The sequence below is a fragment of the Chiloscyllium punctatum genome, chromosome 25, assembly GCF_047496795.1.
Source record: "Chiloscyllium punctatum isolate Juve2018m chromosome 25, sChiPun1.3, whole genome shotgun sequence".
Classification (NCBI taxonomy): Eukaryota; Metazoa; Chordata; class Chondrichthyes; order Orectolobiformes; family Hemiscylliidae; genus Chiloscyllium; species Chiloscyllium punctatum.
This window is the reverse complement of record NC_092763.1, coordinates 40,511,401-40,533,846: the sequence shown is the minus strand read 5'-3', so window position 1 is coordinate 40,533,846 and position 22,446 is coordinate 40,511,401. Positions and strand designations below refer to the sequence as shown.

The 22,446-nt window shown below is 40.5% G+C and overlaps 1 protein-coding gene across 6 annotated transcripts in view; it reads left to right on the top strand.

The window, feature by feature from the left end:
- The window catches only part of LOC140495881 (probable E3 ubiquitin-protein ligase MID2), a 389,997-nt gene that overhangs the window by 247,714 nt on the left and 119,837 nt on the right, over window positions 1–22,446 (top strand). The window contains exon 1 of one of the 6 annotated variants that reach the window (XM_072595109.1): window positions 18,956–18,972. The exons of the other annotated variants lie outside the window; for them this stretch is intronic. The gene's annotated coding sequence lies outside the window, so the exon portion shown is untranslated. Of the gene's footprint in view, window positions 1–18,955; window positions 18,973–22,446 lie in introns of those variants that run through there. 6 annotated transcript variants of the gene reach the window in all.

Below are 22,446 nucleotides of genomic sequence, written 5' to 3'. Positions count from 1 at the left end.
ATTGCTTGATCGATCTGAATAATCTGAGGGCGGTGGGTTATGTGGCGAGACTCGAGACACGAAGATGGTTCGTGTTATAAAATCGTTCTTCTAGCGACGAAAGTTTGTGAATTTGAATCATTTGCAAAGCAAATCAAGATTTAGTCTTTTGCATCTTTTCGTGCCTGAGCCCATAAGAGAGCTGACGGCAGCTTCTAGTCGGACATTAGTGAAAAATCATTTACTGCAGAATGTGGTGTCCACAACGTATTTACGGGTTTTCGCATTTTCTTATCGACAAACATCTGGACAAGTGTATTTGTAATGCTACCACTTTTTATAACTGCGCCAACAAGCGCTCTGCTCAGGTACAGTGATAGTTACTTGTCCTATTAAGTTGTGGGGGTTAGCTCTTGCCATGCTGCTGAAGATAACTGGGCATTTAGCTCCTTTTAAAATAGTTCACAGTGTGGCTCCTATAAACAGTCCTCGGTTGGCACGGCCCATGTATTCCTTTACGTGGTACTTCTCTGGGGAGTGTTCACGTGTGTAATAACTTCGGAGTGATTTCGCACCGTACCTGCGGGTAAAGCAAGAGGCCACGCTGCTTACTTGGAGCATCAATTGCCCAGTGTCCACTATTGCTTGTTGCGACTCTGTGAAGCACTTAGGGCGTTTTACTTCTAAAGGCGCTAAATAAACGCAAGTTGGTGTATTACCTTTTCCACGTGACTTGTGTGGAATATTACGGAAATGTTGAGCTAAATCGGTCTTTCTCCCCATTGCAAAGCCTAAAGCCAGTTATAAATTTTGATTGAAGACAATGCGGGTTCCCACCAATTCTGACCAGAAAAAAATGTCACGTTAAATCCAGAGCACGTGTCACTAGGCATTAAGGTAGTTTTGTCACATGAAGAGTGAAGCTCGACCAGTTTCTGAAGTTTAGACTTTATTTGGAAATAAGTTTCCGTGTATTCATTTTAATTTGATTTCATTCTCTACTGATTATTGTCGGTAGATTTGATCATTTCATAGGCCAGCCCTCAGAACCTTGTCAGAGTGACAGTTGTTTACATCCGAGCCTAAACCAAGAGTGATAACAAGCTGTTCTACAATGGAAGCATTGTCTAGCTTAGCCAGTCCTCATTGACAGCAGTATATGGCAAGATCGTGGTGCACTAATTTTCCTTCTTGACTTCCGGCATCTCCCTATCCCTATCCCCATTCCCCCTCCACTCTCTCCAGTGCATTCCATCTCTTCCCTCTTCTCTTCTCCGCGCCCCCCAAACGCACGCACCCTTTTATGCATATGTGAGAAACATGAGAATGACTAGAACGAGGGTAGGTCCGATCAAGGACAGTAGTGGGAGACTGTGTATTGAGTCGGAAGAGATAGGAGAGGTCTTGAATGAGTACTTTTCTTCAGTATTTACAAATGAGAGGGACAGTATTGTTGAAGAGGAGAGTATGATACGGGCTGGTAAGCTAGAGGAGATACTTGTTAGGAAGGAAGATGTGTTGGGCATTTTGAAAAACTTGAGGATAGACAAGTCCCCCGGGCCTGATGGGATATATCCTAGGATTATGTGGGAAGCAAGAGAGGAAATTGCAGAGCCGTTGGCAATGATCTTTTTGTCTTCACTGTCAACGGGGGTGGTACCAGGGGACTGGAGAGTGGCGAATGTTGTGCCCCTATTCAAAAAAGGGAATAGGGATAACCCCAGGAATTACAGGTCAGTTAGCCTTACTTCGGTGGTAGGCAAAGTAATGGAAAGGGTACTGAGGGATAGGATTTATGAGTATCTGGAAAGACACTGCTTGATTAGGGACAGCCAGCACGGATTTGTGAGGGGTAGGTCTTGCCTTACAAGTCTTATTGAATTCTTTGAGGAGGTGACCAAGCATGTGGATGAGGGTAGAGCAGTGGATGTAGTATACATGGAATTTAGTAAGGCATTTGATAAGGTTCCCCATGGTAGGCTTATGCGGAAAGTCAGGAGGCATGGGATAGTGGGAAGTTTGGCCAGTTGGATAGAGAACTGGCTAACCGGTTGAAGTCAGAGAGTGGTGGTAGATGGTAAATATTCAGCCTGGAGCCCAGTTACAAGTGGAGTTCCACAGGGATCAGTTCTGGGTCCTCTGCTGTTTGCAATTTTTATTAATGATTTGGAAGAGGGAGTCAAAAGGTGGGTTAGTAAATTTGCAGATGATACGAAGATTGGTGGAGTTGTGGATAGTGAGGAGGGCTGTTGTCGGCTACAAAGGGACTTCGATATGATGCAGAGCTAGGCTGAGGAGTGGCAGATGGAGTTCAACCCTGTCAAGTGTGAGGTTGTCCATTTTGGAAGGACAAATAAGAATGCGGAATACAGGGTTAACGGTAGGGTTCTTAGTAAGGTGGAGGAGCAGAGGGATCTTGGAGTTCTATGTTCATAGCTCTTTGAAAGTTGCCACTCAGGTGGATAGAGCTTGTAAGAAGGCCTATGGTGTATTAGCGTTCATTAGCAGAGGGATTGAATTCAAGAGTCGTGAGGTGATGTTGCAGCTGTATAGGACTTTGGTAAGGCCACATTTGGAGTACTGTGTGCCGTTCTGGTCGCCTCATTTCAGGAAAGATGTGGAGGCTTTGGAGAGGATGCAGAGAGATTTACCAGGATGTTGCCTGGAATGGAGAATAGGTCCTACGAGGATAGGTTGAGAGTGCTAGGCCTTTTCTCATTGGAATGGCGAAGGATGAGGGGTGACTTGGTAGAGGTTTATAAGATGATCAGGGGAATAGATAGAGTGGACAGTCAGAGACTTTTTCCCCGTGTACAACAGAGTTTTACAAGGGGACATAAATTTAAGGTGAAGGGTGGAAGGTATAGGGGGGATGTCAGGGGTAGGTTCTTTACCCAGAGAGTGGTGGGGGCATGGAATGCACTGCCTGTGGGAGTGGCAGAGTCAGAATCATTGACCTATAAGCAGCAATTGGATAGGTGCTTAAGCTAGGACAAATGTTCGGCACAACATCGTGGGCCGAAGGGCCTGTTCAGTGCTGTATTGTTCTATGTTCTCTATATTCTATGTTCACCCTCTTCATACCCTTCATTAAGTCAGGAGAAATTCAGACTATGCAGATGACAGGGATCGATTTTGGGGAAGTAAATTTATGTTGTGTAGCAATCTCTTTGCAAATTAAACTGTGCCAGTTAAGGAAACTATTTTAGGCGCGTTGTATAAAGTTGAACTGTAGAAGATTCTGCAGCCAACATATGATTGGTAGGTTCCAATGTTAACAGTACTGTGAAGGAATTTCTCCAGTGAATCATTTTTGAAGGGCTCTGCAGTAATACAATGAGGACAAGAAGCTCCTAGGCTCAATTCCTGATCTGTGCTGTGTTCATTGGTATCTTCCAAAGCAGCAGTCATATTGTTATTGAAAGGAGAAAAGTAGGAAGGAAAAGAAAAATCAAGTTTTCTGTTCGGGAATTCAATGTTTACCACTGACGTCTGTGGATCTATGCCAGTAACAGCTATCTAGTTTAATGTGACCAAAACTGTTGAGATTAAAAATTGTTTCATACTGAAGGAGTATAATTGACCTTGAAAGTAATGAGCTTATAGCATGAAACATTTTTTAATAATTACCAAATTATTTGATTGTGGAATTGTCTAGGCAGCATTTTTAAATTTACTATTGTATTCTCATGGCATCACAAACAGTACAAACAGCAGGTTAGTTAGTTAGTGTTATCTGACCGGTGAGGTTTGGTTGTGCGCAGATATTATCAATGCTACTGAAAACTTCTGTTAAGTCAATGACTAGGGGTGTCATTTCACAGAAAATGAGACCAGGATAACTATTTTGATAGAATATGGTTGTTGTGAGTGAAAGTGTAGGGAAATACAATGAATAATTCATAGAGTCATCGAGATGTACAGCATGGAAACAGACCCTTCGGTCCAACCCATCCATGCCAACCAGATATCCCAACCCAATGTAGTCCCACCTGCCAGCACCTGGCCCATATCCCTCCAAACCCTTCCTATTCATATACCCATCCAAATGCCTCTTAAATGTTGCAATTGTACCAGCCTCCACCACATCCTCTGGCAGCTCACTCCATACACATACCACCCTCTGCGTGATAAAGTTGCCCCTAAGGTCTCTTTAATATCTTTCCCCTCTCACCCTAAGCCTATGCCCTCTAGTTCTGGACTCCCTGACACCAGGGAAAAGATTTTGCTAATTGCAGAACAAACTGAGCCAGATGGAACAGCAAACCCAATAAACACTCAAGTTGGAGAATATTGATACACTCTCAATTTCTATGTTGAAGATAAAATAACACTTCATTTGTATATAAAGATTTACTTTGTGCAGTTTCTTTACATATACAGGTCCAAGAGCAGAACATTCATTTTGACAATGTCATGCCAGTAGGCATGAAGAGATCCAAAGCATTTTTATTTGCTGCTTTAAAACGATAGTCACCTTTTATCTTTGTAAATGAACCCTTGTTAAGTTTGAGAGTTCTGAGAAAGGGTCACTTGATCCAAAACATTAATCCTGATTTCTCTCCACAGATGCTGCCAGACCAGCTGAGCTTATCCAGCAATTTCTGTTTTTGTCCTTGTTAAATTTAAAATGATTGTTATCAAATGCTGAATGGATCCTTTTACTGCTGAAAGAAAATTCCTGCAATTATCAGGGCAAAAGTTAATAAATCACATCTCTGGAATTTCACACTGACCATTTGCATGCATACAACTAGAAAAGTCTCACAGGCAATGTCCACCCTAGCCAGTACTGAATAATGGATGCCATTGGAATTTACCACTGCTGAAGTGGTGCTCACAGCCCTGTGGTTTGTTTTTTTTTTAGATTAGATTAGATTACTTACAGTGTGGAAACAGGCCCTTCGGCCCAACAAGTCCACACCGCCCCGCCGAAGCGCAACCCACCTATACCCCTACATCTACCCCTTACCAAAGGCTACGGACAATTTTAGCATGGCCAATTCACCTGCCCTGCACATCTTTGGACTGTGGGAGGAAACCGGAGCACCCGGAGGAAACCCACGCAGACACGGGGAGAATGTGCAAACTCCACACAGTCAGTCGCCTGAGGCAGGAATTGAACCCAGGTCTCTGGTGCTGTGAGGCAGCAGTGCTAACCACTGTGCCACCGTGCCGCCCACTAAATGTTTCTTGCAGAAATAATGATTTTGGACAAAGATAGCAAAACTACCGCATTGCGCCCATAGAGAAACCAAGTCACATGACTGAAACCTTTTTTTTGATCTGAAGTTTTTTCCCAGCCTGCTTTTTAAAATTAGAATTGACAACCAGCAGCTCCTCCCTGAACTGAAGCCAGCTTGTAGTCTCAAATGTTGGACTCCAAGAGAGTTCCTGTTCTTGTGAAAAATGGGCTAATTCATAGTCTGTAATGAGTGCCACTGCATCCAAGCTCCCAAGAAAACCTTCACTAGATCTGATTCACATGAATTAATTCTGCGATAAAGGTTTACAATATCATTTCAGAATTTAGATTTTATGGTAGAGGTGTATGGGATTTTTGTTTTAGTTCGTGGAAGTGACTTTTTTTGAGAAGTTGGAAGTTATTTTTGATCGGTGAGTTCAAATATAATTTCAAAGAACATATGTGACTTAATAACTTGGCAGGTAAGTTTAAGGATAATCCAAAGAGATTATACAAGTACATTAAGAGCAACTAGGGAGACAATAGGGCCCTTTAGAGATCAACAAGGTCATCTATGTGTGGAATTACAGAAGATGGGAGAGATACTAAGTGAATATTTCATGTCAGGTTTTTTTCACTGTGGAGAAAGATAGTGGAGAAAAGCTAGGGAATTTGGGAAGTAAAAAATAACGTCTTGACAACTGTCCACATTACAGATTAGATTCCCTACAGTGTGGAAACAGGCCCTTCGGCCTAACAGGTCCACACCGACCATCCAAAGAACAACCTGCCCAGACATGTTTCCCTGCATTTTACCCCTGACTAATGCAATTTAGCATGGCCAATTCACCTAACCTGCACATCTTTTTGGATTGTGGGAGGAAACCGGAGCACCCAGAGGAAACCCATGCAGACACTGGAAGAATGTGCAAACTCCACACAGACAGTCACCCGAGGCAGAAATTGAACCTGGGTCTTAAAAAAACAAAAGTGAATAAATCTCTGGGACCTGATCAAGCATATGTCAGGACATTGTGGGAAGTTAGGGAAGAAATTGCAGGGGTCCAAGCAGTGGTATTTGTATCATTTTTGACCATGGGTGAGGTGCCAGAGGATTGGAGGATACCTAATATTGTGCTTTTTATTTAAGAAAGGCTGAAAGGAGAAGACTGTGGGAATTATAGGCCATTGAGTCTGACAATGGGTGAGTAAATTGTTGGAGGGACTTCTGAAACAGGATTTGAAAAGGTAAGGTTTTGTGCAAGGGAAATCATGCCTCACAAATTTGATTGGTCATATCTTTAAGAAACGCAATGATAAAGGTTGTCTCCCTGAACTTTAGTAAAACCTTTGACAAGGTTCTGCATGGTACACTAATTAGTAAAGCTAGATCACATGGGATTTGGGGACAGCTTGTCAAATGGATCAAAATTGGTTTGATGGTAACAGACAGAAGGTGGTGGAGGAGGGTTGTTTTTCAGCCTGAAGGCCTGAGACCTGTGGTGTTCTGCAGGAATCAGTGCTGGGTCCACAGTCGTTTGTCATTTTTATAGATGATTGGGCTGTGAATTTAGGAGGTATGGTTAGTAAGTTTGCAGATGACACCAAAATTAGTACAAGAGGTTATCTAAGATTACAAAGAGATATTGATCAATTGAGCCAGTGGGCTGAGAAGTGGTAGATGGGGTTTAATTTGGATAAATGTGAGTTATTGCATTTTGGTAAAGCAAGGGTGAAACTTACACAGTTAATGGTATGGCTCTGGGGAGTGTTATTGGACAGGGAGACCTAAGTGTTCAGATACATAGTTCTTTGAAAGTTGTCACATGTAGGCATGGTGATTAAGAAGGCATTTAGCATTCTTGCCTGTGTTCAGATCATTGGAACATCATATTGAGGTTGTACAGGATGTTGGTGTGAACACTTTTACAGAACTGTGTAGAGTTCTGGTCTCCTGGCTCCAGGAAGAATATTATTAAATTGGAGAGCATTCAAAAAAGATTTACAAGGATGTTGCTGGGAATTTCTTTTTCTTTCACTTTTGACTCCAAGTTGCCAAATTACAGCAATATACTACAAACTTACACCACAGGTGTGAAAGTATTAATGGAATGTTATTCAAATAAAAGCAAAGGGGGCCATGATCTTTAAACTTCCTCCCTAATGGTGTCGTATGTATACCTACACGAAATGAACTGTAGTGGTTCAAGAGGCATTCTGCTGGAGATTTGAAGAAGTTATATTAGACTTGAAACATTAACTCCTGTTTCTTTCACCACAGGTTGCCAAATTTGTTGAGTTTTTCTTGCACTCTGCTCTAATTAATGGAGCATTAGCTTATTTTGAACCATTACTGTTAAAGTCAATGAGGTAATCAATGTTAATCCAGTCCTTGTCATTTTTTAGTCTATTAGGGCATGTAAAGCTGAGGGTAATGATTGTGTCAATTTGCTTTTGCTTTGGACTACATCTGTGGGCTCCTGTCTTCATAGTATGCAGACAATGTTGAAAATTTTGCTGGCAAGAAGGTAAAGCTTGGTGCTGCTGGGATTGTGGCACACCTAAACTGGAAGGAAAGGGCATGAGTGAAGTCATTATACACAGATGAGTATGTATGATGAGCATCCTCTCAGCAAGTTTCTTGTGTGATTAGTATTTTAGAGAATGTATGGTTTCTTGCTGAGTTCTTCCATTTCCTGTAAGGAATATGTAATCATGCATTGAATATCTGGTGCCTAAAGTGCATCACTATTGCAAATTCTGTTTGAATGCAATGTACCTATCTAGCAAAATGGTATAGCAATATATAGGCTATTGTTATGACCAGGTGAAAAAGAGTAGACTGGTTTTCCTACCATTTTTTTCACAATCATTTTTCACTGCAACATGTTTTTGAGTTTTAAAACAATATATAATATGGCCAATTCAATATGCAACCTGCAATTTGTATGAATTAAGCTAGACTATATTCTTGAGTTAAACATGATCAAAGTTAAAAATCACACGACACCAGGTCATAGTCCACTAGGTTTATTTGGAAGTATTAACTGTCGGAGCACTGCTCCTTCATCAGGTAGCTATTAGGGCAGGATCATAGGACACAGAATTTACAGTAAAAGATAAAAGTGTTATACAACTGATGCAATGTATGGAACAAACCTAGATTGTGGTTAAGCCTTTAATCACTTATTAATTGAAATCTGCAAACCATTTTATGTAAATCCCAGTTCCTCTAACCTATATCCTGGTATTGTGTGATTTTTAACTTTGTTCACCCTAGTCCAACACCAGCACCTCCACATCATGATCAATGTTAGCTTTATCATGCTGAAAACCCACACAAGTAGGAAATATTAAAATTATAGAAATACAAAAACTTACATCCCAGTAATGTACACAAAATGGATTGATTTACAGAGTAATGGGGTAAACTTGGCCAAATTAAAAATGTAAATTTTATGGGAAAAAGTGAAATCAATAAGAGTTCACTAACTACAGATTTGCTTCTTCAGTGAAGCAGTTGAAAGATATGAATTACAACTCCAAATCCTTGTTTCCTGAAAATCACTGTTAGAGAAATCCAGCTACCTTTGGTAATGGCTGTGTCTGCTGTAACACTATTGGTAATTTTTTTGTGTTTCAGCACGGCCAGGTTCAAAGTTCATATGGTAGAAGGAGACGGAGAGCAGTAACTTGTATGTTCTCTGTGCCAATCTAAGTTTCAGTTCAAAGGATATATAATATGACCTTTCTGCATGTTGGTTGTATATTCTAAAAGGCACTTGAGCTTATGTTGATCAAAGCTTTCTCTAAAGCATTATGATAGTTATGGTGATATGTTGACTGCTGAATGATCAATTTTTCCATCTTGATGAGATAGAAAGGAGTCCTTCATATCTTACGGGCTGCCATTATCTCAGTTGGTTTTGCCCTGACTCCAATTTCCATTATATGAAATGCGACTACAGGCATGTTAGCAACTATTTTAACTTATTCTTTGTGTCTTTTTTAAATGTACAAGGCCAGCTAATAATATTTGGAATAAATTTAATCTTCTTGACAATATTTATAGTCAGGCTTCAAATAATGTACTCTGTATGCTTTCTCTTTTAGCGTTTGTCCTAGTTCACAACCATATTTGATATTTTTCTCTTGTAGCATGTAAGAGAGGTTAAGCTTAAGTTTTGCATAACAAGATTTTAGGTCTGTGATAAGTCTGTGACCAATTGCTTATTTATCATCAATAATCTATTGCCTAAATAAGATCCAATCTTTACACTACTTGAAATACCTGTACTTAAAAGCATACCCCTCATATACAACTGCAACTTTAATCTATGCCTACATATTAGGGGCTCAAGTAAACTGAACAGTGAAACACAAGATCCAACTAACAATCAACGCCTACCTTTCTAAATGTTGTCCTCCATTTTTTTGGCAGACTGTTTATTCAGACTTGTTTCTTGCTTGATATTTAATTTTTCTTAATGTTCTCCCATGCTCTTCCATGTTTGCATTTTTGGGCCTCCCTTTCTGTTTTGTAAGGGACATTGCTTGCACTGTATTTGCTGAATTGATGCACAGTGATTGGAGTCTTCAAGCACTTTACCTCCAATTTCTCAGCAGGCAGTGGAATAGGGCTTCTGATCCCAGGGCTCATCCATTCCATCCACTTTTCTTTTTGAATCTTTTCTTTTCTCTTTCATTTTTCTTTATCGATTTTATTTTAATTTCCTCTGGAAGAGCTCAGTCATAGTGACGGCAGAGGCGGCAGTGAGTAGGCCCAGTGGCACCAACTCATGGCTGCTGTGGTGGAGACGAGTTTGAGTTCTTGGTAGCATCCGCAGCCAGTGCATATTTGTGAAGGCAGCAGCAGAGACGAGTTTGGGCCGAGTACAAGACCAGTACCAACAGTGGTTGCACCAGTGAGGTGGACTCGAAGCAGACCCATGGTGCCGGTGGTGTTGACTTTGCATTAGTGCTATACCTGGCTTCATTATTGGCATCTGCATGGATAGGTCCAGTGAGGGCTTAATAGTGGTGAAGGTGTCATTGGAGGTGATATGGCACCGAAGAGTGGTGACTTTCATTCCAGCAGCGGTGGCATGACAAAAGGGACTCTTACCTGGCCAACAGCTCCATGGCCCAATGCGGAGCACTTAACAAGAACAAGTAGAAAGTTGAACACTTGCGTTATTTCTTAATTTTTCTGCATTTATATTCATCGTTTTAGTTTATTTTTTGATGTTTTAAAATGACATATAGTGGTAACACTATACAACACTTTTGATGTAATCAAATCATAAAATTAGTCTAGTGTTGAACTTAGTCCACAGTATGTTATTTACACCAGTTTAACCAGTTCGTTGCTATTCAATGGGTTAATTTTATTCTTGTAGGTTCCTTCTGATCCAGCATGTATTTTGACATGAGTATTAGTACAGCCAAGTGCATTTGAGTCCAGAAAACACATAGGAAATCTATATACTTCGAACAAGTGTCCATTTTTAAAAGGACAAAAATGTTCACACTAATTTAGCATTTTGTCCATGTCAAGAGTTAGGTTCTCTCATGTAGATTTCTGGATATAACATTGACATTTTATAAACTGTGGTTTTAAGTATGTGCATCATTATTGTAAAAATCTTATCCTGTCATTTTGTTAATAATTCCACAGGACAAATTCAACAACTTGTATCTCATTGTTCTTCTTAGTATTCTGTGCATGACAAGAAATAGCGTTTTTATTGTCCAGTTTTTTTGAGTCGGGTTTGTGTAAAATGGTAAAACTGTACAGGAATTTTATGTAGTACAAAAGTTGTATTAACGGGAATTCCTTTATTTCACAATAGAAATTTGATTATGATACAAAGACCCTATGCATGGTTTCTGTCTTTTCTCAAATAGAAAGTTTTCATGAGCAATCAGTATCCACACTTATGCTGATTACATTGATTCTGTTTCTCTATTACTAGTCTAGATTTGCAGACATATATGTCTGCCTGCTTCTTGTAACATTAGTTGATGCATAAACAATTACTCTTCAACTTTATTGCTTCAGTTCTTGTTGAAACTTCCACAGCTGGCTCCAGATTCTAGCCCCTCTGTGGTTCACTCAAACTGGACTTGGTAGTGTCACGTTGAGCATCAATGCTGTGAACTGAGTTCAGCTTCAAATCCTAAACCACTAAATCTCAAGTTTCTATTCTGCACTTTTCATCTTTGCTCATTACTCCCAAAAATATTTCTTCATATCTCTTTGCATTTAATTCTGTCCTTGCTAGCACCTTGAAAGCTACACTTAAACTGCAATTAGCCCCAAGTTTTGTTCTGTTCTCACTTTCACTATTGTTGTTTCCTATCATTTATAGAGAGTGGAAATGATCATTAGGTTCCTTTTCATCAACACACAGACTTGGAGATTCTTTATCCTTGCCCATTACTGCTACTATAATCTCCTTGAGCTCAATTTGCTGAGATTATGCATTACAAGTTCTCTCTAATCAACTTCTGTCATTCCCATATTTTGCACTTAAAGTGGAAGAAATGGAATCAAGTTGTAAACAAATAACACAAACATATTCATAAATACTATAAAGTTGCCTAGATGATCAGCAAACAATTTTAAACATACTGACCTCATTCCTAAAAAAAAGCATGTTGGGTTAATATGCCAGTACACCTGTTTCGAACAATTTGGTAGACATTGGGAAATTCTCTCTTGTATGTGTGTAGCACAAAGGAAAAGATTAAACAAAAGTGAAAATGTCCCTCTCATTGAACATACAGAATTATGGGGAAGATCACCATTAAAATTCATAAACTATGTAACAAAATTTTCTTGACTCTCATGTACGGGACTTGTGCCGTATATGTATATAAAGCTAAAAGCAAGTGCTTTTCATTAAACAAAGTTTATAAATTAGAACAGAAGTTTGAAACCTTTTGAGTCTGCTCTGCCATTTGATAAGGTTATAACTGAACTCCACTTGCTTGTCTACCGTAAATACCCCCTAATTCCCTTTTTAATCAAGAATCTATCTACCTCTGCAATGAACATATTCAATGGTCTTGCCTCCTCCAATCTGTGGGATAGAATTCTAAAGACTCCCAATTTTCAAAGAGAAAAGAATAGTTTTCATCTCTTTCTTAACAGAAGGCCACTTGTTTGGAAACTCCACCCCTTAGTTCTATTCTTTGCCAAAAGCAATAAGTATCCTTTCAGCATCCACCTTATCAAATCCTCTTAAGGTCTTGGATATTGCAATAAGGTATAGACAGCCATTCACTAAGAAAAGAGAAATGTAGTTATAATCAGAGATAGTATCGTCAGGGCAATAAACACTGTTCTCAGTGGCCAAAATCAAGAACCCCAGAGTTGCGGTGCCTGCCTGGTGCTCAGTTTCAGGATATTTCTTTTGGGTTGTAGAGAAAAGTGGAGTGGGAGGGGAAATGTCCAGTTGTTGTGGTCCACTTGGATACTAACAATCTACATAGAGGTTCTGCTGAGGGAAAGTGAGCAGCTAGAGGCTAAATGAAAGAGCGGATTGAAAAGGTAATCATCTCTGGGTTATTACTTGAGCTGTGAGAAAATTGGTAGGGGGCTCAATAAGTTTAAAATAGTAAATGCATATCTCTCAGGTTGGTATGGGAGAAATGGGTTGAATTTGTGGGACACAGGCACCAATACTGGGGAAGATGGGAGCTGTTTTCATGGAATGGGTTCCCTGAATCATGCTGGGACCAGAGTCCTGATGAATTGAGTAACTAGGGCTGTCAATAGGGATTTAAACTAAAGATCAGTCATATATTTTAAAAAAGCATGAGGTGGGGTCTCAGCAGATATTAAAGCTTCCAGAAAATATAATAGGACAGAGTATGGAAAGGGCCAGGAATCTTACTTCAGGCACAGCAGATAAGGAGATAACTGAGAAGGGGGGCAGTCAATGCAGAACTGAGGGTGTTGTATTTAAATGCACGCATTATACGAAACAAGGTAAATAAGCTTGTAGCACAGATTGAAATTGCCAGGTGTGATGTTGTGGGTATCACTGACGTGGCTGCAAGGGGATCAAGGCTGAGAACTAAATATTCAAGGATATGCTTTGTACCAAAATGACAGAGAGGGGGGGCAGGATTGTCTTGTTAGGAAGCAATGAAATTATGCAACAGCAAGAAGTGATCTAGGGTCAGAAGCTAGAATCTGTGTGGATGAAGGTGAGGAACTGCAGAGGTTTTATTTTTTTAAAAACCCTGATGGGAATTATTGTAATAGTGCTCTTTCACATGTCTTAATAGTAGTAAGGATGTGGGGTAGAAAATAAATCAGGAGTTAGAAAAGACATGTGAAAGAGCACTATTACAATAATCATGGGAGTGGAAAAATCAGGTTAGCGGATCTCAAAAAGGAATTCAAAATGCCTACAAAATGGTTTTATGGAGCACCTTAGAATAGAACATTACAGCGCAGTACAGTCCCTTCAGCCCTGGAGTTGCATTGACCTGTAGAACCAATCTGAAGCCCATTTAACCTACACTATTCCACTCTTGTCCCTATGTCTATCCAATGGCCATTCAAATGCCCTTAAACTTGGTGAGTCTACTACTGTTGCAGGTAGTGCGTTCTGTGCCCCTACTACTCTGATAAAGAAACTACCTCTGACATCTATCCTGTATCTATCACCCCTCATGTCACTTGTGTTAGCCATCACCCTCCGAGGAAAAAGGCTCTCACTGTTCAACCTATCTAACCTTCTGATTATCTTCTATGTCTCAATTAAGTCACCTCTCAACCACCTTCTCTCTAACAAAAGCAGCCCCAAGTCCCTCAGCCTTTCCGCGTAAGACCTTCCCTCCATACCAGGCAACATCCTGGTAAATCTCCTCTGAACCCTTTTCAAAGCTTCACATCCTTCCTGTAATGCGGTAACCAGAACTATATGCAATACTCCAAGCGTGACCACACCAGAGTTTTGTACAGCTGCAGCATGACCTCATGGTTCTGAAACTCAATCCCTTGTGCTAGAGCGCTCAACGGACCAGACACTTCTGGATTTGGTGATGTGTAATGAGGCAAACATGATTAGGAAGCTTAAGCTGAATGAACCCGTGGGGGCAGTGACCTAAAGTGTTAGAGAATTCACCTGCAGTTTGAGAGGGATAAGCTAGAATCAAATGTAACACATTGCAATTGAATAAAGGTAACTACAAAGACGTGAGGGAGTAGCTGATCAAAGTTGATTTGAAAGAGAGCGTGGCAGGGAAGATTCTCACAATTCCTCCATCTCTGCTTGAACGAGGAGACATTCCAATTGCAAGCATTCCAAACGTGCTCTTTCTCCCTCGTCATCCAGACAGTCCTCTGCTGCACCACCTCCATTCCCTGTTCAACTGCTCTGCCCCCCCCCCACCAATCCAATGCAGAGTCCCCTTTTGTCCTCATCTACTACCCCACCAAGCCTCACATCCAACACCTCATCCTCAAACACTTGCAATAATTTCAACTAGACCCCACAACCAAGAACATCTTCCCCTCCCCACCCTTCTCTGCCTTCCACAAGGACAGTTCCCTCCCACAGTCCTTAGTTCACACCACCCTTGCCACCGAACCCCCAGGTACCTTCCCTTGCAACCAGAAAAGATGCAAAACCTCCTGGTACACCATCCCCCTCACCTCCATCCAGGGCCCCAAACGGTCCTTCCCAGGAGATAGAGGTTCATCTGCTTTTCTTCCAACCTGGTTTACTGCATCAGGTGCTCCTGGTGTGGTCGTCTTCTCTACATCTGGGAGACAAAACATTAAACTCAGGGAACTGTTCATCGAGCATCGCAGCCAGGCCTGCAGGGGCTGACCGGACCTCCCCAGTCGCAGCCCATTTCAATTCCCCCAACCACTGCCTTTCCGACATGACCAGCCTTGGCTTCCTCCATTGCCAAGACAAACCACAGCTACTATTGGAGGAACAGAACCGTATATTCTGCCTGGGCAGCCTACATTCCGGAGGACACAATTTTGAGCTCTCCAATTTCAAATAACCTCCCTCCCCGTCCTCTGACTCCCTTCCCAGCCCCTCCCCTCCTTTCCATTGCTCCCTGTCACCAACCCAAATCATTCCTCCCATTGACCAACCAGGTTGTGCACTCTACATGTCTTCACCTATCCCCACTTCACACCCTGCCCCTGCCTCCCCTACACCCACCCCCTAGTCCTGAAGAAGGGTTACACCTGAAACGTCAACTTCTCCACTTTCTGATGCTATCTGGCTTGTTGTGTTCTTCCAGCCTCCTGTCTGTCTACTTTGGATTCCATCATCTGCAGTTTTTTTGGTCTCTAGGGAAGATGGTGGAGGAACAATAGCAGAAGTTTCGGTGGATAATTCAGAAAGCACCACAGAAATTCATCCCAAGAAGAAACACTAAGAAGAGAGCAAGGCAACCATGTCTTAGAAAGGAAATTGGGAGAAGCATGCAATGTAGTGAAGATTATTAGGAAGCCTTTAAAAACCAGCAGAGAGTAACCAAAAAATATTTCACAGTGGAAGAACCAGCAGCATATCAGAACTTCAAGAGAATGGTTGGGGGAGTAGGGGGAGGTGCAGAGCTAAGTGTACTGGCCAGCAGTAAGGAGAAGGTGCTGGGGAAACTGAAAGGTCTGAAGGTTGATAAAACCACATGGACCAGCTGGACTACACCCCAGCGGAAGGAGCTCACACAGGAGATTGTAGAAGCATGGTCGGCATGGATGAGTTTTTGTGTTGTATAACTGACTCATTGGTGGTTCTGTGATCTTTCAGGAGTCACTAGAGTCAGGAGGATGCCAGAGGACTGAAAAGTAGCTAATGTAACACCCCTGTTTAAGAAGGGAGGGAGGCAGAAGACAGGAAGTTATTAGCCAGTTAGTTGATCTCAGTCATTGGTAACAATCTCATTGGTAATAATGGACTCAAATGTGGAGTACTTGGAAGCACATAGTAAAATAGAGCTGAATCAGCATGGCCTTGTCAAGGAGAGATCATACATGAAAAATTTATTAAAATTCTTTGAAGAAGTAATGAACAAATTAGACAAATAAGAAAAAGTGGGTGTGATCTATTTGGATTTCTGGAAGGCCTTTGACAAGATGCTTTTGAAAGGAGGCTGCTAAAAAGGTAAGAGCCCATGGTATTAGGTCAAGGTATTGGCATTGATAGAGGATTGGCTGACTGGCAGAAGGCAGAGAGTGGGGATAAAAGTGTGTTTTCCAGGATGATAGTCAGTAACTAGAGGAGTGCTGTTGGGACCACAACTATTCACATTACACATGATCTGGACCAAAACAAACCGCTGTTGCTAAGTTTGCAGATGAAAAAGATAGGTGGAGGGACAAGTATTGTTGAGGAAGTGGGGAGGCTGCAGAAGGACTTGAACAGACTAGGAAAGTGGGCAAAGAAGTAACAGATGGAATACAGTGTGGGAAAGTGTGAGTTGTACACTTTGATAGGAAGAATAAAGGTGTATGCCATTTTTTTGGATGAAGAAAAGCTTTGGAAATCTGAAGTACCAAGAAATTTGGAAGTCCTTGTTCATGACTCTCTCGAGGTTAACATGCAGGTTCAGTTGACATTTAAGAAGGCAATGCAATGTCATTCAATTCAAGAGGGCGAGATTACAAGAATAGAGGTTAACTTCTGAGGCTGTATGCATGTCTGGTCAGACTCCATTTGTAATATTGTGATCAGTTTTGGGCTCCATTTCCAAAGAAGGATGTGCTGGTCTTTGAGGGGATCCAGAGGAGCGATTGAGGACTCTAGACCTACACCTAGAGTTTAGAAGGATGAGGGCGGATTTGATTTGAAAACTGGACTCCTATAAGTGAAGAGACAATGGGATTAGATTATGTTACGGTGTGGAAACAGGCCCTTCGGCCTAACAAGTCCACACCAACCCGCCGAAGCGCAAACCACCCAGACCCCTACATTTACCCCTTACCTAACAGTACGGACAATTTAGCATGGCCAGTTCACCTGAACTGCACATCTTTGGACTCAGAGGAAACCCACGCAGACACAGGGAGAACATGCAAACTCCACACAGTCAGTCACCTGAGGCGGGAATTGAACCCAGGTCTCAGGCGCTGTGAGGCAGCAGTGCTAACCACTGTGCCACCGTGCCGCCCACAATAGTAGATTGCAACATCCATTCGCTCAAGATTTCTTCAAACAAAAATATGCAAATTATTCATCCATTTTGCTGACATTATCTGCTTACATTTTTCATATCTATTTTTAAATCAGCATCAACTTGACATTCTGTTTTTATAACTAAAATTGATGCTTAGTCAAGATGATAAAGCAATTAAAGTTTTCTTCTTTAATTTGCATACAGTGCACACATTCCCTTTTCCATTCCTATCTCAAATGTGGTACTTGCTTGGCATCACAAATAGTTCATTTATATTATTCCCAGATTATGCTCAGGTATTTTTTATGTAAAAGAGCAACAATTATAAATCCAGTGTTTCATGGATGACTTTCTCCTTTGCAATGAAGTTGATTTAAGTATTCAACCAAAAACTGTCCCTGACAGTTTAGCTGACACTTATATTGACTATTGTGAAGTTGAGTTACACAGATCCTAAAGCTCCAGATTCAATCCTTGTATATGGATCAATCAACTAATCTGCTCAATGGCATCAGTAATACTGCAATTAGCTTCTGGAAAACCTATCCAGTTTCTAAGCTTCTGATGACTATTAGGTGATATCACTGGATAGTGTGCATGTATGGGAATGAGGGGAAAGGACAGGATTGAGTTTTAACTTCATGTCCAAAATGGTCAAATAGCTTGCTACGTGTCTTCACATGTGAAGTATGGCCAGTGTAATCATTTGTTCAAAAGCAGTTGATATTCAGAAAATTATATTTCAATAAAAGCCAAATCGGTGTGGAGGGAAAGTAAGGCAGGCAAACTTCAAGGGATCTTGCCACTGATTTTCTAGCTATATTTGCGATGGAAAAAGTTATGGAATGATGATCTAACACAATAGTTCTGTACTCTGTTTTCTCATTGAACTGTTTTTGATCTCCCTGTATTATGTCTGTGACATAAGTCAGAATATTTTCTTAAGCTGTAGAAAATGAAGGCAGCAGCTATCTTGGGAATAGAATGGAATGCCTAAGCTTCTAATACATTGCTCTGTTTATGATTTTGACATATGCTGGGAAAAGTGATCTTTAAAAGTGGGAGAATATTGTTGGCCTATTTAACTTTCTCACTTAAAACATGATGGATCTGACCCCTATGAATATAACAACTAACAGTTTTCTCTAACCTGAAACATTGCCAAAGCTATTGAGTATTTTCAGTAGATTTTTGTTTCATTGCAAATTGTGACATTTTCATTTCTTACAGCAGCCACCCTTACAAAACTGTCAATTGCTGAATTTGATTGGGAGAGCCAGTCGATGTAGTTTATTTAGGCTTTTAGAAGGCTTTCAACCAAGTTCCAAACAAGAGGATTTGTGTGTAAAATACAATGCACAGGTCTTTTGAAATTGGTAGAAAACTGATTAGCAAACAGGAAATAGAGTAGGTATAAATAGACTTTTGGCAAACAATGACTAGTAGGATATCACAGGGATCAGAACTAGTACCCCACCTCTTCACAATATATGCTAATGGTTTAGATGAGGGAGCTAAATGTAATATCTTAAAATTTGCAGATGGCATGAAGCTGGATGGAAAGGTGAGCTGTGAGGAAGATGCAGAAATGTTGCAGTGTGATTTGGACAAGCTGAGTGAGTGGACAAATGCCTGGCAGATTATATGAGGTAATAACTGTGAGGTAATCCACTTAGCAAAAATAGGAAGGCAAGTTATTATTTAAATGCCTGTAAATTGAGAGTCAGGAATGTTCAATGAGACCTGGGTGTCATAGTGAGGGAATTTGAATACAGGACGAGGATGTCTTGCTGTAATTGTACAGGGCATTATTGAGGCCACATCTGGGATACTGTTCACTTTTGGCCTCCTTATCTGAGGAAGGATGCTCTTGCTATGGAGTGTGTGCATCGAAGGTTTACCAGATTAATTCCTGGGATGGCAAGATTGACAAATGAGAGATTGTTAGAATTGTATTCACTGGAATTTAGAAGAATGGAGAGGGGAGTGGCAGGATCTCATGGAACCCCATAAAATTCTAACAGGACTGGACATGTTAAATGCAGGAAGGTCATTCCTAATGGTGGGGGAGTCCAGAACCAGGGGTTGTAGCTTAAAGAGAAGGGTTATTTTTTTGAGAACTGACATGAGAGTTTTTGTCACCCAAAGTGGTGACCTGTAGAATTCACTACCACTGGAAGTGGCTGGGGCCAAAACATTGTGTTTTCAAGAAGGAAGTAGTTATAATAGCTCTTGTGCCGAAAGAGATATGGGGAGGGTAGCATTTAGGGTTTTGAGCTCCTTGATAAGCTATGTTCATACTGAATGCCAGCGCAAACTGGAACAGTCAGGTAGCCTATTCCTCCTCTATTTCCGTGAATTGTTTGTTTTGACTATGTTAACTTATGAATTTGGACACCCTTGTACAGTTTCTTCTCTAGGAACCCTGAGCAAAAGAGGGAACCATTTTAAAACAATCTGATCTAAATTTACATCAGACTCATGAATGCTATGTCTATTACATCATGTATACCCTGATTTGTTTTTTAAGACAATACAAATATTGATTATATTCCTACTAGATTTGGGATATTGAAGTGATTTGTGATGGGTTCCTTGTGCCCTTTCCCCTTCGTCTTTCCCTCCACACTTCCCCCCCATACCCTTGCTCCAACCTCTGGTTGACTGCAAGGAAGTTTTCTGTCTTAACCAATTTGAAGATTGATAAACATTTTGAGGCTGAGTACAATTTGTTGTATAAAGCCTTCCAGAAGGTTACCAAATGTAAAGAAAAATGCAGAGTTTTGAATGTTTTGTGGTTTTGAAACAGCTTTTTCACAAACACGTTCTCCTAAAGAATCCAGAGGATTATCTCATGGGACAAACTGGCTTCTAGTCAAATCATGCACAAACAATTGTACATCACATAAATATGTGAGATTCTACTTTTAGAAAGCTTTATGGCGCACACATTTGGCCAAATCTGAAGAGAACATTTTCAAGCTTCCAATTCTCCCTTTTTGTAAAATTAAGCACTGTATTGTGGTGTTGGACTGTGAAATTTTAGGAACTTGATCACTAAGGTTGCAAACGCACATGGGAGAGATTTTGACTTGACCTTGGTCGGTATCTGCACTCTGACTTAATAGATTCTAAGAAATGCGTTTCCAAGCAGTCTTGTATTAGGTACAACATTGAATACACAGTAAAGTTTCAACATTTAAGCATTAGCACAGCAGTTGTAGTGTGAATTGGATGCAGATAGAAGTCCTCAAAACTACATCCATCAAATTTTGCAAGACTTGATGCAGCATAGATTAGATAAAATGCTCCTCAACTCCAATCTTAGATTGCCTCCAATTACTTAGACCTCTCACATCAATGATCTCCACAGCTCTGGCAATGAGGTTGATAATTCAGTAACAAATAGCATTAAACTAGAAGCAATTCTTGACTGTGTTCCAAATTAATATTGATTTAAATGTGTAATATAATGAAAATAGGAATAATGATGGTGATCTACAATGTAATTTATCAGTGATATCATCAGGCACAAGTAAATGACCATGTAAAAAGGACAGCAAAGTTTATGCTAGAGAGGGATGCACTTACAGAACTGTATTATGTACAATATGTTAATAACCATTTACAGAAACCTACCAGTGATAGTAGGGGTAAGGGGGAAACCATTGCAGGGAACAAATCAATAAAACACAAAAACCATTATCGCACCAATGTGTGGAACAGAACTCTCAATTTAATATAAATGTTGTTATTATTTGTTTTTCCATTACCAAGAAATTGCTTTAGTTCCAGAGCTGCAATTTTGATGCATGGTCAGAGTCATTCAAACTGATAACCATTGTCCTGATAAATGAAAGTATTAAAACATGTAATTGTCTCTTTTGGCTTTCCATATAATTTTTTATAATCTATAAAATATTGGAAGTGATGTATTGAAAACGCAAACCTTCTTACAGTTGAATGTATCGGTGTCCTGTAAATATAGCATCAACTAAGGTTAAAAAGCATTTCTGAAAATTACTTTCCTGTGTGTGCTCTCCTTTTTAATGTTCAGGCCATTGTCTAACCAAATGATTCCCCATTTAAATTTAGACAGGTTTTCCTTGATGCATTGTTTCTCAATAATTATTTACCTTTTGTCTTTTTTTATTTCAACTCTCCTTTTCTCCCCCTTTTGTAAATTTTATTTTCTTCCTTTTGCTGTACAGTTCTATGAACTACAGGGCTTTCCATCAGTACTTTGCCCAATTAACTTGTATTCATTTGAGACTTTTGAGAGCAAGTTGGTTTTCCTAACAAAAGAAATAGAGGAATCGCAGAATGGTTGTTTCTGCACTTGTTCAACATTATCTGGGTATTCTCTCAAAAGGGATTACCGGATAAGTGATCAGTATAAATCCATTTACTCTTAGTAATCCAGGTAGACATCACAGACTTTTGGTCAGTGCCAACTCACAAATAGAAACAAATATGGCTCAAAGGTTACAAGGTTATCAGTACACTGGCTTCCTTACAACTCCTTGATATAGGGTAGACAATTAATCTAAGTAACAGCCTTCTGAGTAATGAAGGTTGACTGGAATTTTTCAGCTAGTCTCTAGTATCTAGACCATTTGGTTGTTGGGGTGGTAGATTAACTGCCTGTGGCAGACTGAGGCCTACAAGCTTTCCCTGTTGACATATGTGGATGCTACCAAGGGGTGTGCCCTGTAAAGAGACTTTCACCCCCAACCACAATGGTGTTCAATCTTTATATATTAAGACACACAAACTTACTTTTTTTAAAATCTGTGACAGCCAAGCACTAAAATTCCTGAATGTTCCTTCGATTGCACAAAGTGGGGAGAGGCTGCATATATTTGGTGTGCAATTTTGGATTGCTCTTTCTGGACAGTTGCAGGTAGGAATATGCCTGTGGGGTGGTAGTAGTGCTAAAGCATGACTGCTGTATGGCAGTATGGCAGCAGAATGAGATAAACCACTTGACTGGCTGTTGGCAGCAGAGGAAGATCTTCATACTGAAATTTGTTTTTGTAGCAGGCTCTGGGCAGTATTCTCAGGAGTCCTTGGAGCCATTGATTGCAGCTAAGAGTTGAGGCAAGGGCTGTGGAGAAGCTCTG